General features: G+C 38.0%; 1 long non-coding RNA gene across 1 annotated transcript in view; it reads right to left on the bottom strand.

The window, feature by feature from the left end:
• LOC128585639 (uncharacterized) overlaps positions 1–23,372 on the bottom strand; it is a 41,280-nt gene extending 17,908 nt beyond the window's left edge. Inside the window, exons 1-4 of the long non-coding RNA XR_008380081.1 lie at positions 23,271–23,372; positions 20,144–20,366; positions 19,395–19,556; positions 478–543 (exon numbers count right to left, since the gene is read on the bottom strand). This is a non-coding gene — a long non-coding RNA (uncharacterized LOC128585639). The remainder of the gene's footprint in view (positions 1–477; positions 544–19,394; positions 19,557–20,143; positions 20,367–23,270) is intronic.
• Between the last annotated feature and the right edge of the window lie 2,063 nt (positions 23,373–25,435).

Genomic DNA, 25,435 nt, shown 5'->3' with positions numbered 1-25,435 from the left:
TCTCAAAAGAGATTAAGACTGGCCAAAAATGCAGGTAAACAAAATACCAGCTGAAGACTCCTTAACAAGAATGCTTTGGAATATTACACCTGGATTTTGTCTCCAAGCCACCATAAACAGAGTATGTGGGCTTTCTGGTGTTGAAACAAGAATATCTGTGGGAGAAGTCGGGGGAGTAGATGGCTCAGGGGCCTGATAATGGGATATGTTTTGCCTCTTATCTTCCAGCTCAAATTCAGCCCAGGTGGAAAGTGACTAAAATGGTTGCCTTATTGTGGCCTCTGGGCTTGGAGGTTTCTACTCATGTCCTGGTAAATAAGGATCCACCTCCCTTAGACAAAAGGCCCAAAAGAGAAACTTGGAGCAAATGTCTAACAGATCTGCCAAGAACTCAGTGGGGCATTTAAAAAGAATAACAATCATAATCATAACAAAACCAAGAGAAGAAAGAAATGAAAGGAAATAAAGACACCTCACCTTCACAGGTGGTCAGAAATTAGCACAAAGGCTTTTCTTGGGGTAATCTCCTCTGGGGTCTGGGATCTGAAAGGAAGGATTTTGTAAAGCAGCAGCCAGTTAAGGCATAGAAAGCCAGTCATTAGATTACTACATAGAGGGCCACATCTCAGTCCCATGTAATACTCAGACAGCAGAAGATGAGACATAACTGGATTTAATTGAATACCTACATGAATGCTTAAAATGCCTTTCCATCAACTTGGCTCTAAAGTTGTCCTTTATTTCCAACTTCTTGAGCTACAACCATGCTTCTAGTTTGGAGTTTCATTACCACAACACTATTGTCATCTGCGCTGGATAATTCTTTCAGGCTGCTCTATACAGATATTTCCAAATATCCCTGGGGAACAAAATCACCCATAGTAAAGAAGCACTGGCTGTCAGATGAGGGGTCAAATTGAAAGTGAAAAGAGCATGAGCTCTCTAGCCAACAGACCTTGGTGTAAATCCTGATCTCATTTCCTGTCTGATGACCTTGGGCAAATGATTCTTTCAACTTAGAGACACTTTTTCCATTGTTCTAACTTCACTATGACTCCTACTCTCCATCAAATTCCCCCATTCTTTCTCTGGTCTGACCCCATGGCACAAACATTGAACTGTAATCAAGAGACTTGAGATTATGCCTTAGCTTTCTGATTATTTTACTGACTTCATGAACTTGAACAAGCTATTTAACCTTTTTGGAACCTCTGATATTAAATCTGTATCATCATTTTGATATCTACAAAACTACATGAGGTTATTCCATGATCCTGTCCAAAGTCAAAAACAAAAGAGAAAATTCTACAAGCAGCCAGGAGTAAGCACCAATTGACCTACAGGGACAAATCCATCATGGTGACAGCAGACTTCTCAACTGAAAATTTTCAAGCCATAAGAAAATGGTCCTCTACTTTTAACCTTAAACAAAACAATTTTCAGTCCGGAATTCTATATCCTGCTAAACTAAGCTTTAAAATTGATTGGGAAATCAAACCTTTTTTCTGATACACAAACATTGAGGAAATTCACCATAATAAGAATAACTCTATTTTTAAAAAATTCTTTATTAAATCATAACTGTATACATTAATGCATTTATGGGGTACAATGTGCTGATTTTATATAAAATTTTGAATGCTTATATCAAACTGGTTAACATAGCCTTCACCTCACTTACTTAATTATTGTGTTAAGACATTTATACTCTACTCTTAATAGATTTGACATGTACCCTTGTAATATACACCATAGGTGAGGTCCCACCAATTACCCTCCCTCCACCCACCCACTCCCATCACCTACTACTCTTCTTCCCTCCTTCATCCTGGACTATAGTTCAGTTTTATCTTTCATATGAAAGTGTGGGTGATTATATATTGGTTTCATAATAGTACTGAGTACATTGGATACTTTTTCTTCCATTCTTGAGATACTTTACTAAGAATATGTTCTAGCTCCATCCATGTAAACATAAAATAGGTAAAATCTCCATTGTTTTTAAGGCTGCATAATATTCCATGGTATACATATGCCACAAGTTGTTAATCCATTCATAGGTCAATGGGCACTCAGGCTGCTTCCATGACTTTGAAATTGTGAATTGGGCTGCAATAAACATTCTGGTGCAAATATCTTTGTTGTAAAGTGATTTTTGGTCTCCTGGATATATACCTAGTAGAGGAATTGCATGATCGAATAGCAGGTCTATTTTAGTTCCCTACGTGTTCTCCAAACTTCTTTCCAAAAGGAACACATTCCCACCAATAGCGCAGAGGTATTCCCTTTTCTCCACATCCAAGCCAACATCTGTAGTTTTGGGATTTTGTTATGTGGGCTACTCTTACTGGAGTTAGATGATATCTCAAAGTGGTTTTGATTTGCAATTCTCTGATGATTAAAGATGAGCATTTTTTCATGTGTCTGTAGACCATACACTGTCTTCTTCAGAGAAGCTTCTGTTCAAGTTTCTTGCCCACAAAGAAATGGGATCACTTGTTCTTTTCTTATTAATACATTTCAGTTCTCTGTGGATTCTGGTTATCAAACCTTTGTCAGAAACATAACCTGCAAATATCTTCTCCCATTCTGAGGACTGTCTGCTTGCTTTACTTGCTGTGTTCTTGGCTTTGCAAAGCTTTTTAGTTTGATCAGATCCCAGTAATATATTTTTAATGTTGCTTCAATTGCCTGGGGGGGTCCTCCTCATAAAATATTGTCCCAGGCCAATTTCTTCAAGTGTTTCCCCTACCCTCTCTCCAAGTATCTTTATAGTTTCATGTCTTAAGTTTAAATCTTTTATCCAGTGAGAATCAATTTTTGTTAAAGGTGAAAGGTCTAGGTCCAGTTTCAGTCTTCTACAAGTTGCCAGCCAATTAACCCAGCACCAAGAATAGTTCTGAAGGAAATATTTAGACCTATTCTCCACACTAACCATCACAATGGACCACCAGCTAAGTAAACACCCAAAAGCTAAAGGACAAAACCTAGCTTCCAAGGTCAAGTGCAGTGGCTCACCCCTGTAATCCTAGCACTCTGAGAGGCCGAGGTGGGTGGATTGCCTGAGCTCACAAGTTCAAGACCAGCCTGAGCCACAGCAAGACCTCACCTCTAAAAATAGCTGGGCATTGTGGTGGGTACTTGTAATCCCAGTTACTTGAGAGGCAAGAGAATTGCTGGAGCACAAGAGTTTGAGGTTGCTGTGAGCTGTGACCCATGGCATTCTACCAAGGGCAACAAAGTGAAACTCTGTCTAAAAAATAAATAAATAAATAAAATCTACCTTTCACAATGACACAAAGGACAAAAAGAACTTATTATCAATTCTCTCTCTTATCAATTCTCTCAATAATGTTAATGGTTTGAATTCCCCACTAAAGAAGCACAGCCTGGCTGATAGGATAAAAAAAAATCATAAGCCATTGATCTCAACTCCAATACACTTAGCCTTGAATGACAAAACAAGTCTCAAGGTAAAGGTATGGAAAACAATATTTCAGGCAAATGGGAATCAGAAGAAAGGAAAGGTCTCAATCTTATTTGCAGATATAAGTGGATTTAAAGCAACTAAAGTTAAAAAATACAAAGATGGACACTTCCTACTGGTCAAGGGAACAATACAACAAGAGGACATATCAAATATAAATATTTATGCACCCAACTTAAATGCTCCCAGATTTGTGAAATAGACCTTAATTGATCTGAGCAATCTGATATCCTATACCACCATAATATCAGGGGACTTAAACACCTCTTTCACTAAGCTGGACAGATCCTCTAAACAGAAACTAAACAAAGATACAAGGGACTTAAATGTGACCCTAGAATGTGCTTAATAGGTATACACAAAACACACCATCCCAAAGCTAAGGAATATGCATTCTTCTCATCATCCCATGGAACATTCTCCAAAATAGACCATATCCTAGAACATAAATCAAACCTCGACAAATTCAAAAGAATTGAAATTATACCTCATATCTTCTCAGACCACAAAGCAATAAAGGTGGAACTCAACATCAACAAAAATTTTCATCCTTACACAAAAGCCCAGAAACTAAACACCCTTATGTGCAATGAGAGTTGGGTCAAGAAAGAGATAAAGGAGGAAATCAGTAACCTCCTCAAACACAACAACAAAGAAGCTAAAGGCTACCAAAACCTGTGGGACACTACAAAACATGTCCTAATAGGAAAATGTATCACATTAGATGTCTACATCCAAAAATCAGAAAGAGAGCACATCAACAACATAATGAATCATTTTAAAGAAATGGAAAAGAGCAATCCAATCCCAAATCTAACAGAAGAAAAGAAATAACTAAAGTAAATCAGAAATAAATGAAACTGGAAACAAAAGAATCATTCAGAAAATTAATGAAACAAAACTTTGTTTTCCAAAAAGATAAATAAAATCAATAAACCATTTTCCAGATTAACTAAACACAGAAAAGTAAAATCTTTAATAACCTCAGTCAGAAACAAAAAAGAGGAAATAACAACTGATACCACAAAGATACAAGAATTTCTGACTACTACAAAAGACTCTATACCCAGAATTTTGACAATGTAGAAGAAATGGACCAATATCTAAATCACACCATCTCCCTAGACTTAACCAGGAAGAATAGCTCTCTTGAACTGACCAATATCAAGCACTGAGCTTGAAGAAACAATAAAACAGCTTCCAACAACAACAAAGCATAGGACCAGATGGCTTCACACCAGAATTCTATCACACCTTCAAAGATGAGCTTGTACTTACACTGCAGAACCTATTCCAAAACATTGAGAAGAAAGGAACCTTCCCCAACACGTTCTATGAGGCAAACATCACCCTGATTCCAAAACCAGGAAAGAACTCAACTAAAGAGGAGAACTACAGACCAATTTCACTGATGAACACTGATGCAAAAATACTCAGTAAACCTTAGCCAATAGATTATAGCTACACATTAAAAAAATTATACATCACAATCAAGTAGGCTTCATCCCAAGGATGCAAGGCTGATTTAACATATGCAAACCCATAAATGTAATTCGCCATATCCATAGAAGCAAAACCTAAAACCACATGATCCTCTTGATAGATGCAGAAAAAGCATTTGATAAAATTCAGCATCTTTTTCTAACAAGAACACTTAAGAAAATAAGCATACTTATTGTGTGTCACACCTTATGGGGGCAAGACATGATTGCAAGAGGGACTTTACCTAACAATTGCAATCAGTGTAACTGGCTTATTGTACCCTCAATGAATCCCCAACAATAAAAAAAAAAAAAAAGAAAATAAGCATAGGGCTGGGTGTGGTGGCTCACACCTGTAATTGTAGCACTCTGGGAGTCTGGGGCAGGGGGATTGCCTGAGCTCACAGGTTCGAGACCAGCCTGAGCAAGAATGAGACCCTATCTCTAAAAATAGCTGGGCATTGTGGCAAGTGCCTGTAGTCCCAGCTACTTGGGAGGCTGAGGCAAGAGAATCACTTGAACCCAAGAGTTTGATGTTGCTGTGAGCTATGATGCAACAGCACCCTATGCAGGGTGACCAAGTGAGACTCTGTCTCAAAAAAAAAAAAAAGGAAAAGAAACAATTCAAGGTGGGGGGTGAGAGAATGAGGGAGCAAGGAGAGGGAGGAAGGAGGGGGGTGGGTGTGCACCCACTTAATGGGCATAATGTTAAGGTGCAAGGCACCTCAAATTAACCTGAAACAATAATAAAAATAAATAAACAAACAAACAAAAAAACAATAAATAAATAACAGATATTTTCAAGAAAAAAAGAACAAAGGTGTATGGAAAAAGTAAAGGGTGAGGAAAAATCTTTGAGTTAATGAACAAATTTAGATTAATAGAGAGACAGAGATGACAATACAATAGTTCATGTCTTTTGAAGCATTTATAGTCCTTTTGCCAATATTATATACAAAGTATTATGGTAGCAGAATGGAAGAAGCACTAAAATACAGCCATGTGGGAAAGTGACGGTAAAGCAATCTAGTCATATATACAGTTGAATGACAAAAGAAAAGCTCTGTAGAAAGTTGGGGGTGTAAACACATCCAACACAGAAACTTTAAGACTGGAGATAGTCACTAGGAGAAGGAGATAAGATTTTCAAAATTAAAAAGCAGTCACACTTATAATTCAATAAAGAGTTCTGATTAAACAAGGAAAAGCTGTTTATTTTTTATGGGCTAATTTCATAGAAATTAAGTACCTTGTTTCCTCATCCCAGGAAGCCAGCAAACCAAATATATAATTTTAAAAACTGGTTGATGCTACTGGGTCCCTGGTTTCATAACATTCTGCTGACACTGCACAGAATCATAATCCCCAGGGAAATCCAGCCATTGGTTTAAAAGCAGACCACTACATGACCCAGGCACAATCAAGCAAATCCATTCATGAAAAGGAATGGATACTGTCTATTCCTCATCCCCAGAATCAAATGTAACAGATAATATTTTGTATCCAAAATACTGACATTCAGGATCAAAACACCTTTTTAAAAAGATAATACCAAAATCTCTATTAAGAGAAACTTTTATCCTGTTGAGCTGGATGCTGGTCTCTGGAACACCAAAGTTTTTCCTTAATTTTGCCTTTTGCCTTAACTTCAAAGCTTGTGCAATTTTCACTTGGTAACCACTAACACAAGTGGTTCTGCAAGAAGTTTTCAGTCTGTACATTTGCCTCTCCAAAGGCCTGTTAAATAGATCAAAACCTAACTACAGAAACAAAGCTACCCCCACTCACTCAAACCAGGCATGGGCCTTGATATCTTGTTTTATTTCTCTTTGTGCATCCTATTATGGACCTCTGTAATCATGCAAGCCCACCACACAAGATGAGGAGGAGCTTGAATCATAACAGCTGTGGTCTCAGTGCAAGAACTGTAGCACACTGTGAAATTCTCCATAGCTTTGGATCACAATCAGAGTAACACCTGTGCAAAACAGGTTTTTTTCTGATCCCCTAGAAAGCCCTCTATTTTATGCAGGCCCAAATTGTGTTTGTTGTTCTTAAGCCAGTTCTCTGCCTCGGAATTTAAACAATCATTCAACTGCTCCATTTCATCCCTCCAAAGCAATCCAGAGAGTTCATAGGAGATATATCAATGAGTCAGTTCATTCCTGCCTCATCCGACCTTTCTCTATGTGACTGCCCGGGCAAGATAACTTTAACAGGGATGAAAAAGAGTATCTTTTGTCTACAATACATGATGGCTTTTTATGAAGTCAAATCTTCCATAGCATTGATGGAATGGGGAAAAACTAGGGGAAGGACGTCATTCCTCCATTTCTGCAGGACCTATTCCATCAGTAAAAGAGGTACTATTGCTTGCCCCAAAGGCAATGGTTACCAAATTGAGGCAATCACTTACACTAAAAAAACTGCTGTGGTTTCTGCTTAAAAGGGGTCAGAAGAATGTCATTCTTGGACACTACTGAAAACATAATTAAGACAACTTTTCAGAGCTCCACAATAGAGACAGGAAATGTCAGAATCAAATTTTCAGGCTCAATTATTCATCTCATAAATAAATTTTGAAGAGGAGTTTGTCTTATGAAAGTTGAGAAGGACAGTGTTTAGCAATTATGCAAACCCTGAAGTCTTGGCTCCTTGAAACCATTTCTGTTGGTTTTGGAATTCTCTCTGCATCCAAGTAGCTGACAAGGTCTTTTATTATTATTATTAATAACACAAGACTTTAAGAAAGGTATGAACTCTCTGAGCAAGTAAAGAGACTCTGGCTTATTTCCATTTTTCCATCTTTCTATGGACCAATGACTGCTAATTTTCTACTTACACTTTGCTCTTGAGTCTTTTCTACTAATAATAATTAATTATTCAGTCCAGAATGTTGGCCCCATTAAGAACCCCTACGAAAATAAATGCACAAAGGAAAATCAGCTGAAATCTCAGTAGGTGATAATTGTAGTAATTGTTCTCGTGGCTTGTCTGGTCATGGGGTGTATACCTGCAGAATAGCTTTTTGCTATTTCATATTCATCACAAAATATCAGAGCAAGCATGGATCTCATGAAGACTTTTAATAAGATATCTAGCATTTTTGTCATCCTCATCATTCTAAACAGTCTAACATGGGTTCTGGAGTATAAAACATCCACCATCCTTAACGAGGACACAGTGCAGTTGGAGAGACAAGATAAATGCTAGAAAGGAGATTCACAAGGATTAGAAGAATCAGAGAAAAATTCAGGAAGAGGAATGCCTTTATTTAGGCCTTGAAAGATGATGGGAGGATGGCACTTAGGCAAGGTCTAAACAAAGATGAGAAGGCAGGAATGAGTATGACAGTCATGTGAAACTCAAATGGGATATCCCCCTCCCTCTTGCTTTTGGTCTTGTTAGATGCATCTACTCAAGACAAGGTCAGAATTATTTGAAAGAACTTTGCCTCATCTGCATGGACTTCCTATGGAAAGAGAAAGACAAGGGAGCCTTTGAGTAAGAGAACATAGATAGTTCAGTGGATTGGAAACGTCTGTGTCTGGAAGGAAAAAAATATAATCGGAAGAGTTGTAAGTACAACACAATCTGTAAGTTCTGCCAAGGAAATATACAATCCTGGGGCCAGAAAGATTCCCAGGACAACCTGACTCCACTGAGCTAGGTCTCACACACACACATATGCACACACACAGCCATCATATAGATCTAGCATGACTCCTCCACTGAGCTAGGTCACACACCCATGCGCACACAGACACAGCCATCATATAGATCCAGTTAAACTTGGCTGTCTCCATACAGACTATGAGAGTGTAAAACTCTCCATCCTTCATCCTGTCTTCATCCTTCTATCCAACCCTAAACTATCCCATCCTTATTTTCTCATAATTCCACACTAAGCCTCTTTGTTGGCTTCCCCCCAAATCCCCTCATGCTCCAGCTTTTTCTGAATTTATTACCTTGATTACAAATGTATACAGTCGGGAAGAGAAATTGCATGTTAGAGCACATGACTTTTTGTCATCCAGGTGGGTCCACCAGTACCAGTCTCTCCTTTGTTCCTTCCAAGAAGTGAGCAAGCACTTTCTATACTCCCCCCACCCCCAGCACCATCCTAAGCAGGATATTTGCCCATCTAAGTGAATTCTGGTAAATGCAATTTTCTCCATTTTGTTAATAAAGTAGAATGTGGTTGCCAAGGGCTGGTGGAAGGGGTAAAAGGGGTGGTAGTGGCTAAAGAGTATAAAATTCCAGTTACATAGGATAAATAAGTTCTGAAGATCCACACAGCAAGTGCCTATACCTAACAACATTCTATTCATGAAATTTGCTGAAAAATCTTATATTAAGTGTTCACACCACAAGAAATTATTAATAATAATAATGATGACGGTAAAGGAAGCAGGAGGAAACTTTGGGAAGTGATAAATATGGTCTTGACGGTGGTGATGGTTTCACAGGTGTATACTTATCCTCAAACTCATCGAGCTGTGTCTATTAAATATGCACAGCTTTTCATTTGGCACTCATATGACAATCAAGTGCTTTTTTAAAAAAATTCCCCTATGTGAGGGTGAAAAGAGAAATATTAGCAGTCTTTCATACTTTTTATTAAGTTCTCCCTCCAAGAAAAAAGGTAAGGAGAAGACCAAGCACATTGATGACTCAGCACTCAGTTCCCTTCCACACCATGGTCCTTCATTCCACAGTCCTGACTTCTCTCACCCTCCACTAGGCCTCGGAGAAAGCCAATCTCTAAGGATCCAATTGGAATCCACTTTCAGCTTTGCCTCTTCATTTATGTGACGGCTCACTCCCACTCAGCCCAACCACACAAGGGCCTGTCTGGTAGCAGAGGCCTCCAGAGGAGCCAGAGGGGAGGAGATCTGAACCTAGCACTGTTGTTAATACAGCCAACAGCACAAGGGTTTCGGGGTGCCCAAGACATGAGTAGAACCCCTAACCTGAAACTCGTGCTACATTTTCTTCACTCTCAAAGAGACCCTCCTGGATCTCCAAGCCCCAACCAGGGAAGGGATATTGTTAAGTGTCCGTTACAACTCTACCAACTGGGGCCTCTTCACCACACAAGAAAAGGTAAAGTATACAAGCTTATGAAGCACCTGTGCTTATGATGCTGGAGGAGTTTGCCTTTCTGGTTGCTTTTCTATTTCCTGACAGTCATTTCTAAAAAAGTAAGGGATTTCTGCTGGTAGGAATTTGCCACAAAATGTCTTTTCTCTTCATTAACAAAACCACAGTGACCGGGAAAGTCCTATGTATGTTCTTATACCTCTTAGGATTCAGCAAATTCCTGGCTTCCTTCTAACGTAGCCAATGTTAAACAGTGCGTTTTTGCCAAAGTATATATTGTCTATCTCAGAGTAGTTTCCACAACTGTGCTGAAAATTTAAATGGAACTTACAAAATTATCAAGATTTTTTTGCAGATTCAATATACTCCTAACTGCCTTCATGATGCACCCAGAAGTTATAATAAAGCTGTACTCCTGGTTCAGTACAGTCTGTTAACTCAAATGATACTGGACAGAGCCCCCAAATGAAACATGGATGTCAAATGGGAACTTGGAAATCTGTTTATACTTGGACAAAGCCGGATTATACTACAGAACTGTGAAAGGCAGAGTCCTCCCATGATTCCCGCCAGTGCTCAGGACTGGCTTCCTTGGGCTTCTGCCTCTGTACTCCAACACATCAATCTAACAGGAAGCCAAGTCTGGTCACTGGTTTCTACAACAATCTATTCACACCCAAACATATTTTGAGTTTAGAACATTTACAAGGACTCACAGACAGTTTTATGGGTACATATTTCACACCCCACTGTCCTCTATCTTTCCCTATTCTTCTCTCTTTCTCACTCTGACTCTCTTTCTTTCTTTCCAGAAAAAAAAAAAAAAATCTTCTTTTTGTCCTACACAGAATAATTCTGTCTGTAGTCACAACCTTTGGCTGGGAGAAGAAAATACTGTCAGTACTGACCTTGTGATATCAAAGATGATTATGCGGCAATAGTTTGAGATGTCTAGATACCAACAGGATGTCAGTGAAAAATCATTTTCATCCTTATCAGTCAAGGTCAATTCTGTCTTATTGAGTGCACCAGATAACTTCCTGCTCTCCTAATTCTATGTTCCCAACTTACTGTGTGCATTTTAAATATTGTCCCATTCATGTTCTTTAATTTCATAAGAGTAGTTTTGATTTCACTCATTAGATTATAAATTCCTCAACACTAGCAATGAGGTTTTTTAAATTTTTATTCTTCCTATAATTTATATTACCATAATGTGATGCATCCAGTCAGTAAATGTTTCTAACCGGGTGACCAAATAACTAGGAAAGAGTCCCATTGAATGTAATTTACTGTAGGAGTTCTGAAGTTGTAGATTGTAGGGATGCTTAGGAGGGTAGGGTGGTATATTGATAAGGCTCAGATTCAGAGAAGGAAGACAAAAGCAAAAACGTCAAGGAAAAAAATAAAAAAGCAAAAAAGAATATGGAAGCAGAGAAAATGGATCCTTTGAAGAGGAAACAAGTCCATATGTTAGATTAGTGGAGGAAAGCTGAGTCCCTGCAATGGAAGTAAATGGGAGAAAGATTCCTGGTCCAAATATTTTCAGCTGGAACCAGCAAAGGGAATCATGAAATTAGTGACAGAACTTGAATGTATTAGGATAAACCATATAACATTGTTAATCTTCAACTGTTTTTCACCTGCAGAAGTAACAGTTCTATATAATTCAACCATACCTAAATAACAAAAGAATTCAATAGATGATTCATTCAACTTGAGAAGGATGGTGGGAAATAATTATTAGAGACACAATTTTGGTTTTGCCTACTAGTTTTATGTTAATGAAAATATAAGGCTCAGCGCCTGTAGCTCAGCTGCTAGGGCAGCAGCCACATGCACAGGAGCTGGTGAATTTGAATCCAGCCTGGGCCTGCCAAACAACAATGACAACTATACCAAAAAATAGCTGAGGGTTGTGGCAGGTGCCGGTAGTCCCAGCTACTTGGGAGGTTGAGGCAAGAAAATCACTTAAGCCCAAGAGTTTGAGGTTGCTGTGAGCTGTGACACCACAGAACTCTATGGAGGGCAACAAAGTAGCTCTCTGTCTAAAAATATATATACATATGCAGATACTAAAGTTATCAGTAAAAAGTGACAAAATCACCCATTTGTAATTATTTCTTTATATAGTTAGTAGTTATACATATATATTCAAATATATGCTTTTTATTCACTGTGCATATTCTAATTATGAAATCAAATTACTATATGACAGCCCATTAATTATCAAACAAGTGGCTATTAGGAGGTCCAGGTAACTTGTTCTTTTTAATTTGTATGCATATATCCCACAAAATGTCCAAGGTCTATGGAGAGTAGAATGGAAAAGGCATCACAGCTGTTGTCATTCAGCCAAAGCCAGGGAATAAAACAACTGAGTCCTGTGTCAGATCTTTTTCCTAGCCTTCAAACAAAAATAAGGGGAGGGGTGGGAGTTGGTAGAATTAGGTGTTGGAAAACTAATAGATGGAATCTGTGATCAAATGGAAATACAGTTCTTATCAGAGGAAAATATTGCCCATGGAAACATAGACATTATTTTTCGACACAGCTCACTAATGGAATAGGAGTCTGTGCCAGTGTGTATAAAGAATAATAATACCATAACTATGTATATGGCTGGCTTGAGAATTTCTGTTTTGCAACTTTACTTGCTCCAAGAAATGACAAATTGAGGTTTAACAAATACAATAATTTTGGGTCTTTGTTTATTTCTTTTTAAAAGAAAAAGAAAGAACAGAAACTTCACAGTTGGGAATAGAAAATACCTCATGGATATGGGTTTTATTGCAAGCTATGCATCTGAGTTAAAAATGTTAATGCTGAATTCACCCACCAAGATCAAAACTTGTACAAAACTCTTCCAGCTGCAGCATTTATGGCTCCAGGTTTTGTTTCAGAAAGTGAGGAATATGTTCCAGGATTATGATCTTATTTCTCTTTCTTGCCTGTTGTAAGCATAACTATAGTCTGCTCTTTTAATGCTATGAAAACGTTCAGTTGGCATTGTTTTTCCCACAGCCATGGAAACACCTGCTTCCAAATTAATTTATAATCTATTTTACACCTATGGCTGCAAGCCACATTCTAGTTTACTTTTTTAAGAATTTTGGTAAAGCATATAAGAAAATTTACAATGTCTGTTTCTTTTCTTTTTTTGTTCCTCATGACATAATGTTGGCTTTTACACATCTCATTTTATGTCCAGCTTTTTAAGATGCTAATAATATGTAAAGATATGTGATATGTTGGAATACATGTAAAGTTTTTTCTGAGTCTTTCAAAGCATATCCCAATACAGATATTGTACACCACACATACTGTTGTTGAATCTTAGTCCCTATTTCTCCTTTTATTTGGTCAGACTAAACCATAGAGTAAAGAATCTTTCAAGTTACTTAAAAAAAAAAAAAAAAAGAAAGAAAGAAATCTTAGTGTTCCAGCAACTTCAGTAATTTCAGATATGAATGGTTCGCTTCTGTAAAAATATTTATCTGCCCCCCCCCAAAATGGTATGGTAAGGTAAAGGGAAGAAGTTTTTAATATGTCCCAGACAATTCAATGAAAGAAGAATTGTGAAAAGTAATTTGACCTTTGTTTTCTTGATTCTGCTTTGATCTGTTTATCAATTACAGAGACACAGAAGTTCATAACAAAAACAATATTCAAGCTATTTTAGACATTACACTGAGGTTGGTATTGGTTGATATATGTTAATTTTTAAATATATTTGTAAATATTTTCCTTTTGCAAAACAAACAACAAAGGAACTCCAAATTGAATCAACTTTAGTAACAGAAAAATCTCATCTGACAAAAAATGGGGTACTAAAACCTATGGTCCTCAAACATCTGTCATTGTTAGTTCAAGAATGGTGATATTAGGTTACTACACATAGTAAAAGCAAAAACTAAAAGTGTTCAAGTTGAAAATATTGAAGTCCTGAATTTTAGAGAGAAAAGGGCAGAGAGGAAGGTGAGAATGGAAGCATTTGCTTCTAATAGCAAAACCTGAACTTGTAAATCAGGGTTATTAGTATTCAATAATTCTAGGTTTCTAAACTGGGGATGAGTCATAATTCACAAGCATCAAGACTAAACGATCACTTGCCTCTTTCCATTATTGAAAGGTGGTCTGTGAACATAAGGATAAAACAAATATTTTTAGCCTCCAAGAGTTTCATGCAGTGTTGTTATAAGATAAGGAATTTTTGTTGCATCACTGCCATCATTTATGATTATTTTAATTCCCTTACAAGTTAATGAATAAGACAAAGGGGTGGTAAACTAATTTTCTAAATTAGACTCTTAATGAACTTTCGACCAATATTAAATTTTATTCCATTTTTTCTTATTAAATTTCCATATAATAGAATACACATTGATTTTACCAGAGATCATTAATATTTAAGGATTTTGTAATGTGAGACGCAGATCACAATCACTTAAATTCTCATGGCATTGTGCTGTTGTTGCATCAGTTGTTTATCATACCAGCCTGAAAGTTCACACAAGAGTATCAGCAGAGGGCGTCTTTACAAATCACAGACGAAGACTCATAATTAACTCTGAGTCCTAGAGCATTCTTGCTTCATTTGTCTATCTCAGCATTTATTTTTTTATTTTTTTATTTTTTGAGACAGAGTCTCACTATGTCGCCCTTGGTAGAGTACTGTGGTGTCATAGCACACAGCAACCTCAAACTCCTGGGCTTAAGCAATTCTCTTGCCTCAGCCTCCCAGGTAGCTGGGACCACAGGCGCTTGACACAACACCCAGCTATTTTTTTGTTGTAGTTGTCATTGGTGTGGCTAGCTGGCCTGGGCCAGGCTCGAACCCACCAGCCTCGGTGAATGTGGCTGGCGCCATAACAACTATGCCACAGGTGCCAAACTAATCTCAGCATTTTTTAATTTAAAAAAAAATTCTAGCACAGTGGAAACAAATACCAAGTACGTAAGCAACCTTGACTTTGTAGGAAGGACTTAGTAATGTAAGTCACTACCTAAATGATCAGCCATGCACTTCATATGACAATATAAATCACCTACCTGTTTTTTGAATTGGATATTATATTTGCTCACAGGGTTTTTTCCCCTTCAGACCATGTCACACTAGTGGTAAATTCATGCTAGATTATAAAACTTCAAGGTTGGGGTTTAGACATGAAGAGACATATTATAACTGTTTTACAAACAATGGATGCATGGGTTAGCTGCAACGTAAACATTTCCACAAAGTCATTGGTACTCGTAAGGCACTTACCGTTTGTGTCACTGTCATTTTAACGGTTTACTTTAGTGCTAGAGAAAAATTTTACTTTTGTTATCCATTTCTAGCAACAAAGCATCTCGTTGCCTTTTCAATCAGCAAGAAACTGTCTTAAGGCATTACCACAGGAAGATTAAAAATATGGGAAAAGACACACTATTCAATAAATTGTGCTGGAAAAATTAGGTAGCTATATGAAAAGAATGAAACTGGATCCCTCTCACCATATATAAAAATTAACTTAAGGTGGGCTAAAGACTTAAATGTAAGATCTGAAACAACAAAAATCCTAGAAGGAAAACCTATGAAAAAAACCCTTCTGGACATGGGCCTAGGCAGAGAATTCATGAGTAAGGCTCCAAAAACAAATGCAACAAAAATAGACAAATCAGACTTAATTAAACTAAAAACCTTCTGCACAGCAAAAGAAATAATCAACAGAGTAAACAGACAACCTACAGAATGGGAGAGAATACTTGGAAACTTTATATCCAATAGAGGACAGATATCCAGAATCTGCAAGGAACTCAAACAACTCAGCAAGAAACAAAATAACAACAACAAAAAAAATTTTTTAAGTGGGCAAATCATATGAACAGCCATTTTTCAAAATATATACAAATAGCCAAGAGACATATAAGAAAACACTCAACATCACTAACCATCGGAGAAATACAAATTACAGTGAGATGCCATCTTACTCCAATTAGAATAGCCATTATTAAAAAGTCAAGAATACATATTGGTGCAGATGTAGTGTGAAGGAAGTACTTGTACACTGTTGGTAGGAATAAGTGCAAGCTCCATGGAGATCAGTATGGAGATTTCTCAAAGAAGTAAAAGGAGATCTACACGTCAATCCTGCAATCTCACTAATGGGTATCTCTCCAAATGGAGAAAAAATGTTATATCAAAAAGATATCTGCACTTAAATGTTCATTGCGGCACAATTCACAATTTCAAATATATGGATTCAACATAAGTTCTCATCAACCAATGAGGGGTAAATAAAAATGTGGTATATATACACCATGGAATACTACTTAGCCATAAAAAAGAATCTTTAATAATGTCTTTTGTAGGACTTGGATGGAACTACAGGTCATAATCCTAAGCAAAGTGACTCAGGAACAGAAAAACAAATGCTCCATGTTCTCACTTATAAATGGGAGCTAAACCTTGAATATACAGGGACACACAGAATGGTGTAATAGACATTGGAGACTCAAAAGAGGAGAGAGAAGGAGGGATGAAAAATTACCTATGATGTACAATGTACACCATTCAGGTGATGAGTACAAAAGCCCAGACTTCACCACTATACAATAAATGCACGTAATAGACTCTATTTGAACCCTCTACTTCTATTAAAATTTTTTTTTTTTTTTTTTGGTAGAGACAGAGTCTCACTTTATGGCCCTCGGTAGAGTGCCGTGGCCTCACACAGCTCACAGCAACCTCCAACTCCTGAGCTTAAGCGATTCTCTTGCCTCAGCCTCCCGAGTAGCTGGGACTACAGGCGCCCGCCACGATGCCCGGCTATTTTTTGGTTGCAGTTTGGCCGGGGCCGGGTTTGAACCCGCCACCCTTGGTATATGGGGCCGGCGCCCTACCGACTGAGCCACAGGCGCCGCCCTCTATTAAAATTTTTTAAAAGACTGTAGGTACAGAAAAAAAATTGTTGCCTTATATCTTTAAGTTATCACCTACATAAGAACAGTGAAAGCGCCATTAAAGAAAAATGGAGACTTTACATCCTTCGTATTAACCTGGATGGAAGTGGAAGACATTATTCTCAGTAAAGCATCACAAGAATGGAGAAGCATGAATACTATGTACTCAACTTTGATATGAGGACAATTAATGACAATTAAGGTCACGGTGGGGGTGGGGGAAGGGGAGAGCAGAGAGAGAAAGAAGGAGGGAGGAGTGGGGAAAGGAAGAGCAGAGAGAGGGTGGGGCCTTGGTGTGTGCCACACCTTTTAGGGGCAAGACACAATTGCAAGAGGGACTTTACCTAACAAATGCAATCAGTGTAACCTGGCTTATTGTACCCTCAATGAATCCCCAACAATAATAAAAAAAAAAAAGTAGAAAAATTAGCTAGATGTGGTGGTAAGTGCCTATGGCCTGGTAACTTCAGAGAATAGCCCTTTAAAAAGATATCCTTGCTATTTTCCAAAATTACTGACTTTTCTATAAATAAAAATAAAACTGTTAATCCCTCAAAAAAAAAGAAAAAGAAAAGAAAAGAAAAAGAATAATGAAAGCATCCATAAGAACTAAGTTCTTTTCCTTTCCTACCTGTCTTTCTCACCCCACTTACATCGTGAGTACTATTCCTTCCTCCCTAGGTCTTTTTCCTCCTTCCAAGTGGTTATCCTAAAAATGAGCAATCTCCAGGGTTGAGTCTTCAGGCTTGCATCAATTCCTGCTTCTTTCAGGGATCTCCCAAGATAAAAGCCTCAATGACCATAGCTATGCTGGAGGCTCCCAAACTTGTATTTCTAATTCTAAAATCCCATGAGAATTTTCGGCCTATATTTCCCAGAAAATAATGTCACCCATGTATCCAAACCCCATCTTTCCCTAACAACAAGCTCCTTTTCCATCTCTCCTACTTCAATTGTTTATCGTTGTAACCCTTTCATGTACCCCTCCACTGAATATTCCCCTTCTCTGCTTTATTGTTCTTCAGAGAATTCATCACCAGCTAACATTCTATGTATTTTACTTATTCATGATTTTATTCTATTTCACTTGAATAAAAATTCCATGAAGTCAGAGAGTTTTCAATGTTTTCGTTCTCCATAGCCCAGTACCAAGAACATAGTAGGTATGCTGAATAAATACTTCTTGAATACATGAAAATATAAATGGAAGAATGAAGCCAGAGTGTCACAAAACTTCTAGACTGGGAAAAAAAGAGTTATGTCTGAATCTAGTGCACACATCTAATCAGTTACAAAGTCCTGCGGTTTCATCATAACAAAGATATTTGTACCAGAATGTTTATTGCAGCCCAATTCATAATTGCTAAGTCATGGAAAAAGCCCAAGTGCCCATTGATCCACGAATGGATTAATAAATTGTGATATATGTACACCATGGAATATGATGCAGCCTTAAAGAAAGATGGAGACTTTACCTCTCTCATGTTTACATGGATGGAGCTGGAACATATTCTTCTTAGTAAAGTATCTCAAGAATGGAAGAAAAAGTATCCAATGTACTCAGCCCTACTAAGAAAAAGTATCCAATGTACTCAGCCCTACTATGAAACTATAGTTTCAAACTATAGTTTCATACTATAGTTTCAGCCCTACTATGAAAGCTATAACCCAATTATAACCTAAGAATAGGGGGAAGGGGGAAAGGGAGAGGAGGGAGGCGGGAGGTGGACGGAGAGAGGGTGATTGGTGGGATTACACCTGCAGTGCATCTTACAAGGGTACATGTAAAACTTAGTAAGTGTAGAATGTAAATGTCTTAACACAATAACTAAGAAAATGCCAGGAGGCTATGTTAACCAGTGTGATGAAAATGTGTCAAACGGTCTATAAAACCAGTGTATGGTGCCCCATGATCACATTAACGTGCACAGCTATGAATTAATAAAAAATACATATATCCTGTGATTTGTCCATTCAACATCTCCTCTCTGCCATGCCCAAACCCTGATGCCTCATATATGGATTTAAAACAAGTCTTTGAGTTGCCTCCGTTTCAATCACTTTCTCCAAATGAATTTTTCTAAAATCCCAATTCCCTTATCTACAGAATCTAAAACCCTCCATACACTGATCCCTGCTATGAAGTATAATTGGACTTTGCTAATACCAATCCTAAATCTCAATTAGTAGTCCTCATCCCTCTTTCTCTTCTACTTAGGCTAAAATAACTATGCAGTGTTCATACCTGTCTCAAGTTGAATGTTCACTAGTTGAATGTCCTTCTTTCTCTCCATCTATTCAAATCCTGTATATTTTTTGAGATCTAGTTCCCAACCATGTTCCACTGAGCTTTTTGAAAGCTTAACCAACAAACATACCCCATATTGACTCCTCCTTTGTGTGGTCACGGAAACACATGTTATAAGAACCTTACAATTCATCACTCTGTTGGTCAATGGTTTCGGGGCTTCACCTTGGCTTTCCAGTAAAATGGTGACACAAACAAAGCTGAACATCTCATGACCAGTCTTAGATCAGGGCTGTATCCAACAAAAACATAAGTTTGAAACTCAAACATACACCTGAAAATAACAAATTTTTACTCACAAATTTTTTCAAAGAGACATAGCAAATATCCTAAAGCTTCTACTTTTCCATCATTATCACAGTCTTCAAAGCAGCTGCTTAGTGATCATTCCTCTTTCCTCCTCACTTACACTCTCTATCCTTAAAACTTTAGTCTATGATATTTTTCTTTATTTATTTCATAGCACTTTAATTCTCAACATTGACTCTATTATTCTCCCAAGAATAGTTCTCTGCCCTGTTTCTTGTATATGGATTTAGATTTGTAGAGCTCCTTCCAATAGTGTACACAGACCTTAACCGGAACAACATCCTACTTCCTGAAACTGTTGAAGCAAAAGTGACTCTTTCTCCTACAGAGGCAGAAAAAGAAGAAAAGCTATCATCTGTTTTTAACAGGTTAATTTTCTTATTCTTGTCATACTTTCCTTCCAAGAAAATACTTTTCTTCCCTTTCTTTCCTTGGGTCCCTGAAAAGAATTGTTTCCTTGCCTACTTGTTTTTCCAGGGCATTTCCCATCCAATCCCAAATGTGTCTTACCTTTTCTCTTTCCCTACAGGGTTGGAATATTTAACAGCAAACATTGTTATGGGAGCCTGACACCCGCAGCGTAGCATGGATCTCCATGCCTCTGACTTCCACACCACTTCAGATGAGTGCTCTGCCCGTGCCAGCCCTTCCCTCCAGATACTTTATTCTGTGCCACGGAAAGATCATCTGCTCACCAAGTTGTTTCTGTCACAGTTCCATGACACTGCTGCATCTGTGGACCACATATGCCATCATGTGACAGTGGAACAGGCTTGGTAGCATACAGTATTGCACAGTCCAGCCCCTGGGGAAATCCATGGGTAGAAATATTCACAGCAACAGACTAGTGGAGCCAGAAAATGGTAGGCTCAATGTGGCAAGTAGAAGGGCAATGATAAATGCAAAAGCTGTTTTCATGAGTGCACAGCAGACACCCGCAGATATTTTCCACATTAACTGAGCAGAAGACTTAGGAAGAGCTAAGTTCTGACAATAGAGACAGTGCAAGTACATGAGGAACACAATGATACTGTTTACGTGATTCCAATTTCACTCCTTGGCTCTACAACTGGGAAAACAAGGCTTTCATGGAAAATAAAATAACCAAAATGCTCTTGTAAAACATATCATAACATGCGGAAAGTATAAACATAGGGCCTAGCATATAGTAGGAGCATAGTTGCTATTTCTCTCCCCACTATTCTTCCCAACCATCTTCTCCCTTCAAAAGAGTAGGCTCCATATCTTCCAAGAAATTATTTATCCAAAAACTATTCATCAGGAATGTACTAAGCTTTGGGAATACAATGGTAAATAGGACAAAAATGATTCTATCTTACCAGAGAGTTCGGCACAGAGTAGATGCTTAATAAATATTTGTGCATTGACAAGACCAATCCCTAGTAGTCTCATTTAATAAAACCCTCCACCAGAAACCTCATACCCCAGAGAGCAATAACCAGGATTTGCTGCCACAGTTAATGTTGACTGTATCCTTAAAGGTAACCGAGAGTTGGAAATAAAAATAAGTGCCCTAGGGAAAAAGAAATGGCTGAGTGACTTAACTTAAACATTCATTGCTAAAACATGTATTTCCATCACTAGAAAGAAAATCTGGTAAATACCAGGAGCGATAAGATCAAAAATTTACCACACCAAATCATGCCAAAGTCTGTCATAAATCAAAGCAGGAAAGGATCAAATGAAAATTTTCACTGCTGAGATTTCTCATAGTTGTATGCATATCATTCAAGTTATACAAGTTAATTTTCCATGTTAGTTAATAACAAGGTTTAAAAGGGGTCAGATTATCGCACCTATGTCTGATTCAGATCGAAAAAGAAAAGAGAAAAAAGGGCTCGGAATATAATTGGATTCCATTTAAATAAAAGACTTTGAATAAAATAGAGACTTGCATTTTGAAATATACCAAATTTTAAACTTTCTATTATAAATTATGATTTCTTAAGATCTTAAAATCTGTTTTGGCACAAAAGAGTCTATGATATAAACCATGCATTCTTAGGTCTCACATTTTAAAAAAAATCTTTTCTCAATTAACAAACATTTATTGAGGGCCTACTTACCACTTGACAGGTACCCATCTATTTTCTAGAGAGATGAGGACTAAGACAATTTACCATGTTATGTGAAGCCCATAGATTAGTGTGAAGAAAGATAAAGATATGTAAGTGTGACCAGGAGTAAACAGTGAAAGAACAACAAATTCTTCCTACAGGAGAGGAAGTGATCAAAGTGTCCCAAGGAAAATCGTCCTTAAATTAAGGCTTGAACAATACATATGTTGTCAGGCAGGTGTGGGTAGAGATGAGGAATTGAAGGGACAATGTAGTCATGGCAAAGAAATATGAGAAGGTGGCCGATTCTATTCTGGGAACCACACATCATAGCTTGTCTGTCCCAATGGGTGAACCTACCATTATTTTCAATATGGGACAAGAAGGTACTACCTTATTCACCACCTTAGTCAATCCCCTTGCACATAGTAGGTGCACAATAAATATTTATAAAATGCATAAGTTCCTAAAGGGTAGACAGGTCCCAAATCATGAAGGGTTTTACATGTTGTACCTCTGTGGGGCACCCTGAAGAATTTTAAGGTGAAAAGGATATGACTGGATGGAGGTTTTGGAACGTTTCCCCTAACAGCTATGCAGAAGATGGACCCGAGGAAAGAAAACAAGAAAGCAGGGAGACCCAGTTGGAAATAACTGCTGGTGGTTGAAGAAGAGGGAACAGTTGGAAGAATCATTTGGGAACTAGAACTGAGAGTGCCACATGACTATTTAGACAGGGGAGGGTAAAACAAAGAGAGTGTCCTAGAATAGCTCCCAGATGTCTGACACCCACCACCGAGAGAAGGCTGTTGCTGTTTGACAATATAAAAAATATGAACAAGTATCTGTATGAAACTGCTCATTAAAAACACATTCACATGTATACCGCATAAAAATTCTGGGCCAGATATGAAGATATGTGTTCGAAAAATTGGGATTGTTTCATGATTTCTTTATTCATCCAAAGGATAGTTACTAAGTTCCTGCTCTGTGTCATGTGGTATATTAAGTGGTCACTGGGGAAGTAATTTTGTAGAAAAATACATATGTCTATACATACATATTTTCTATATAAGTGCGTCACTGAACATGTTATATCTATACATATATCTATATATATCTATAGTCCCTCCCCTCAGGGAGCTTCCAGCTTTGTGTTCAGGTAAGCTATCAATTATATCACAGGCTGGAAAGGATAAATTATGTGAAAGTCTAAAGGTGATTTTAAGGAGGTTTTTTTCATCTTAGGAACTATGGAGCTATAGAAGGCCATGGAAGGTTTTGGGAAGTGTGTGGAGGGGGATGACCAAATGGTATTTGCACTTGAAAAAGATGGCTCTTGGCTGCAGTGGCTAGGAGCCCCTTCCAGGGTCCAGGCCAGACTCATCAGTATGGTCATCTTGGTTGTTTATAACCAGCTATTATCCTTATAGGTCAGTGCCTTGTGCCATACCAATTATTAAATATTTTCACCATAAAACCACTTCTAGGGAGACGTGGTAGAGATAGAAAGGGATTTTCAGGAGATAAAAGAAGTTTCCAGGAGATAGAACTGTTACCTTTTCAGGATGCCAACAGGCTTCACTGCTGATCACCAGCTTTCTCTGGCTGTTGCCTGCGGACCTGTGGCAGGTAGGGGTAGTGAAGGCACAGAAAGGAGGGGAAAGACTCAATTGTCAGCAATAAAAGGCCATGCTGGGAAGTCCTCACCACCTTTCTTATTTCTATTCCCCCACCACTGGCCCTGGGCCACCTCCCTCTACAGAAACTGTGCCACTTAGCCTTTTGGTTTACAAATGAGGAAAATCAGGCTTTAGAAAGTACATGGCATTCCCAGACTAGTTCCAGTCCGTAATGAAACAAATTGTCAGATGCTTGTTTCCTCACATGGAAAGGCCAAAGTCTTGTTCAGTGACGCACTTAACACTTGTTGCTCTTTGGCCAACATGACCAGAATCAAGCTGATTGTCCTGTGCAGGTCCCCTGCTTCTCCTTCACTCTGACTTGGGTCCCTTCTTCTTCATAGAAGCCAAAGCAAGCAGAGCAAAAGGAACTCACCAATTTGTTGTTTATTGCAACTCAGCTTAGATAAAAGACTCCGTCATAGACAGATAATTAAACCTTTGTTCTAAATGAGCTTGTAGGATTATCTCTAGGCTTTTAGTTCTCCATGTCATCCCAGGTGCCACATATAATTCTATGTTGGCTATAAGCAGGACTTGGCAAACAGGAAAATCATGAAGAATAACTAAAGCAATAATTAATAACAAGTCAATATATTTTTATTAAGCAGCTGATTTTTGGAAATCATTGTGCTACCCTCTATCGTGGGTATAAACTTCAGTACCCTCAAGTAGCACACCATCTTGATAATAAAAAAGACACAGCTAGTAAGTAGTATGTATTCTGCCTCAAATGAAGCACAAACAATAAGTGTTTGGGGGTCCTGAGGAGAGGTGAAATTGGAGGAGTGGCCAGAAACACAGGGATAGAGGTTCTAGTGATGAACAAGTTATAAAAGGTAACTCAGGGAAACATAGTCCAACAATGAACAAATAGAGTCTCTTTGAGAGGAAAGAAGAGAAGAAGGGATTTTTAGGAGTTTGAAGGATTTTAGGGATTTAGGGGAAGGTTAAGGGGGGCTTTTGTTTGGTTCAGTAGTTGGTTGGTTTGTTGATTGACTTTCAGATATATTTTTATCCATTCAACTGAATATTTTGTGGGGAGTACAATGGAAAAGAAAAGCCTATATTTTCTACATTGGCAAATATTTTAGAGTTTCCTGAAATACTTGTCTAATTACAGTGAAGAGCTCTAATCAATCTTTGTTTCTTCCCAACACTGCTAAAGGCTATGAAAATTTCTCAACAGTAAGACTGTGACTTATAGAGTGACCAATCAGAGATTCCTAAGTATATGATACTACGTTCATGTTGTAGTTTGGAAGTTCAAAAGAGAAGGGAGAGTAGACTGTACCAGAAGCTCATGCTCAGAGATCTCAGAGATTAGTGAGCCAAGGGCATCATTGTGTACAGGCTCCCCAATTTGAGCATTCTTGTGTAGCACCAAATAGCCAAAATTGCTGGCAATCAGAAGCACAGGATGCAAGGCTCGAGAATTATGATGGCATCATTGTTGGGGCATAGCAAAAACTCCTGACTTGATTAAGGCACCTTGGCCTCACTAGGTAGGACTTCCCTAGGACATCCTGAGCTGGTCCAATTGAGACTCCAAGGCTTTAACTCAAGAAAATGGCACCAAGGGAACCATCCTTTCAGTAAAAAAAAAAAAAAAAATTACCCAGGATCTGGCTTATGCTTAAAGAGAAGACCAGTTCAACACTCAGGCAAAGACCAGCTGGTGGTCTTGAGAGAAGCCCCTGCCTGTGGATAGGTGGAAGATGCAGCACACTTAAGTATCACACTTAAGTATAACAGCAACAAGAGTTGCTGCTCAAAAGTCCCCTTCCTTACTCTTGGGTCACAAGGTTGGGGCCACACACTCTGGCCTCTCATTTCTTTTAAAACCACAAACCCAAGAAAATCTACTTAAGTACAAAGGGGATAAAAAGCATTGTGGGCTACAGTTGTATGGAAAGTTTTCACATGAAAATAATATGAACAATAATAGCTACCATGTATTGAGTATTTCTTGTGTTTGGCATAATTCTATATTATCTAATTAAGTTTTCACCACCACTCTATAACAGAATTATTGTTCTTAG

The sequence above is a fragment of the Nycticebus coucang genome, chromosome 1, assembly GCF_027406575.1.
Source record: "Nycticebus coucang isolate mNycCou1 chromosome 1, mNycCou1.pri, whole genome shotgun sequence".
Lineage (NCBI taxonomy): Eukaryota > Metazoa > Chordata > Mammalia > Primates > Lorisidae > Nycticebus > Nycticebus coucang.
This window is presented reverse-complemented; position numbering and strand designations above follow the sequence as displayed.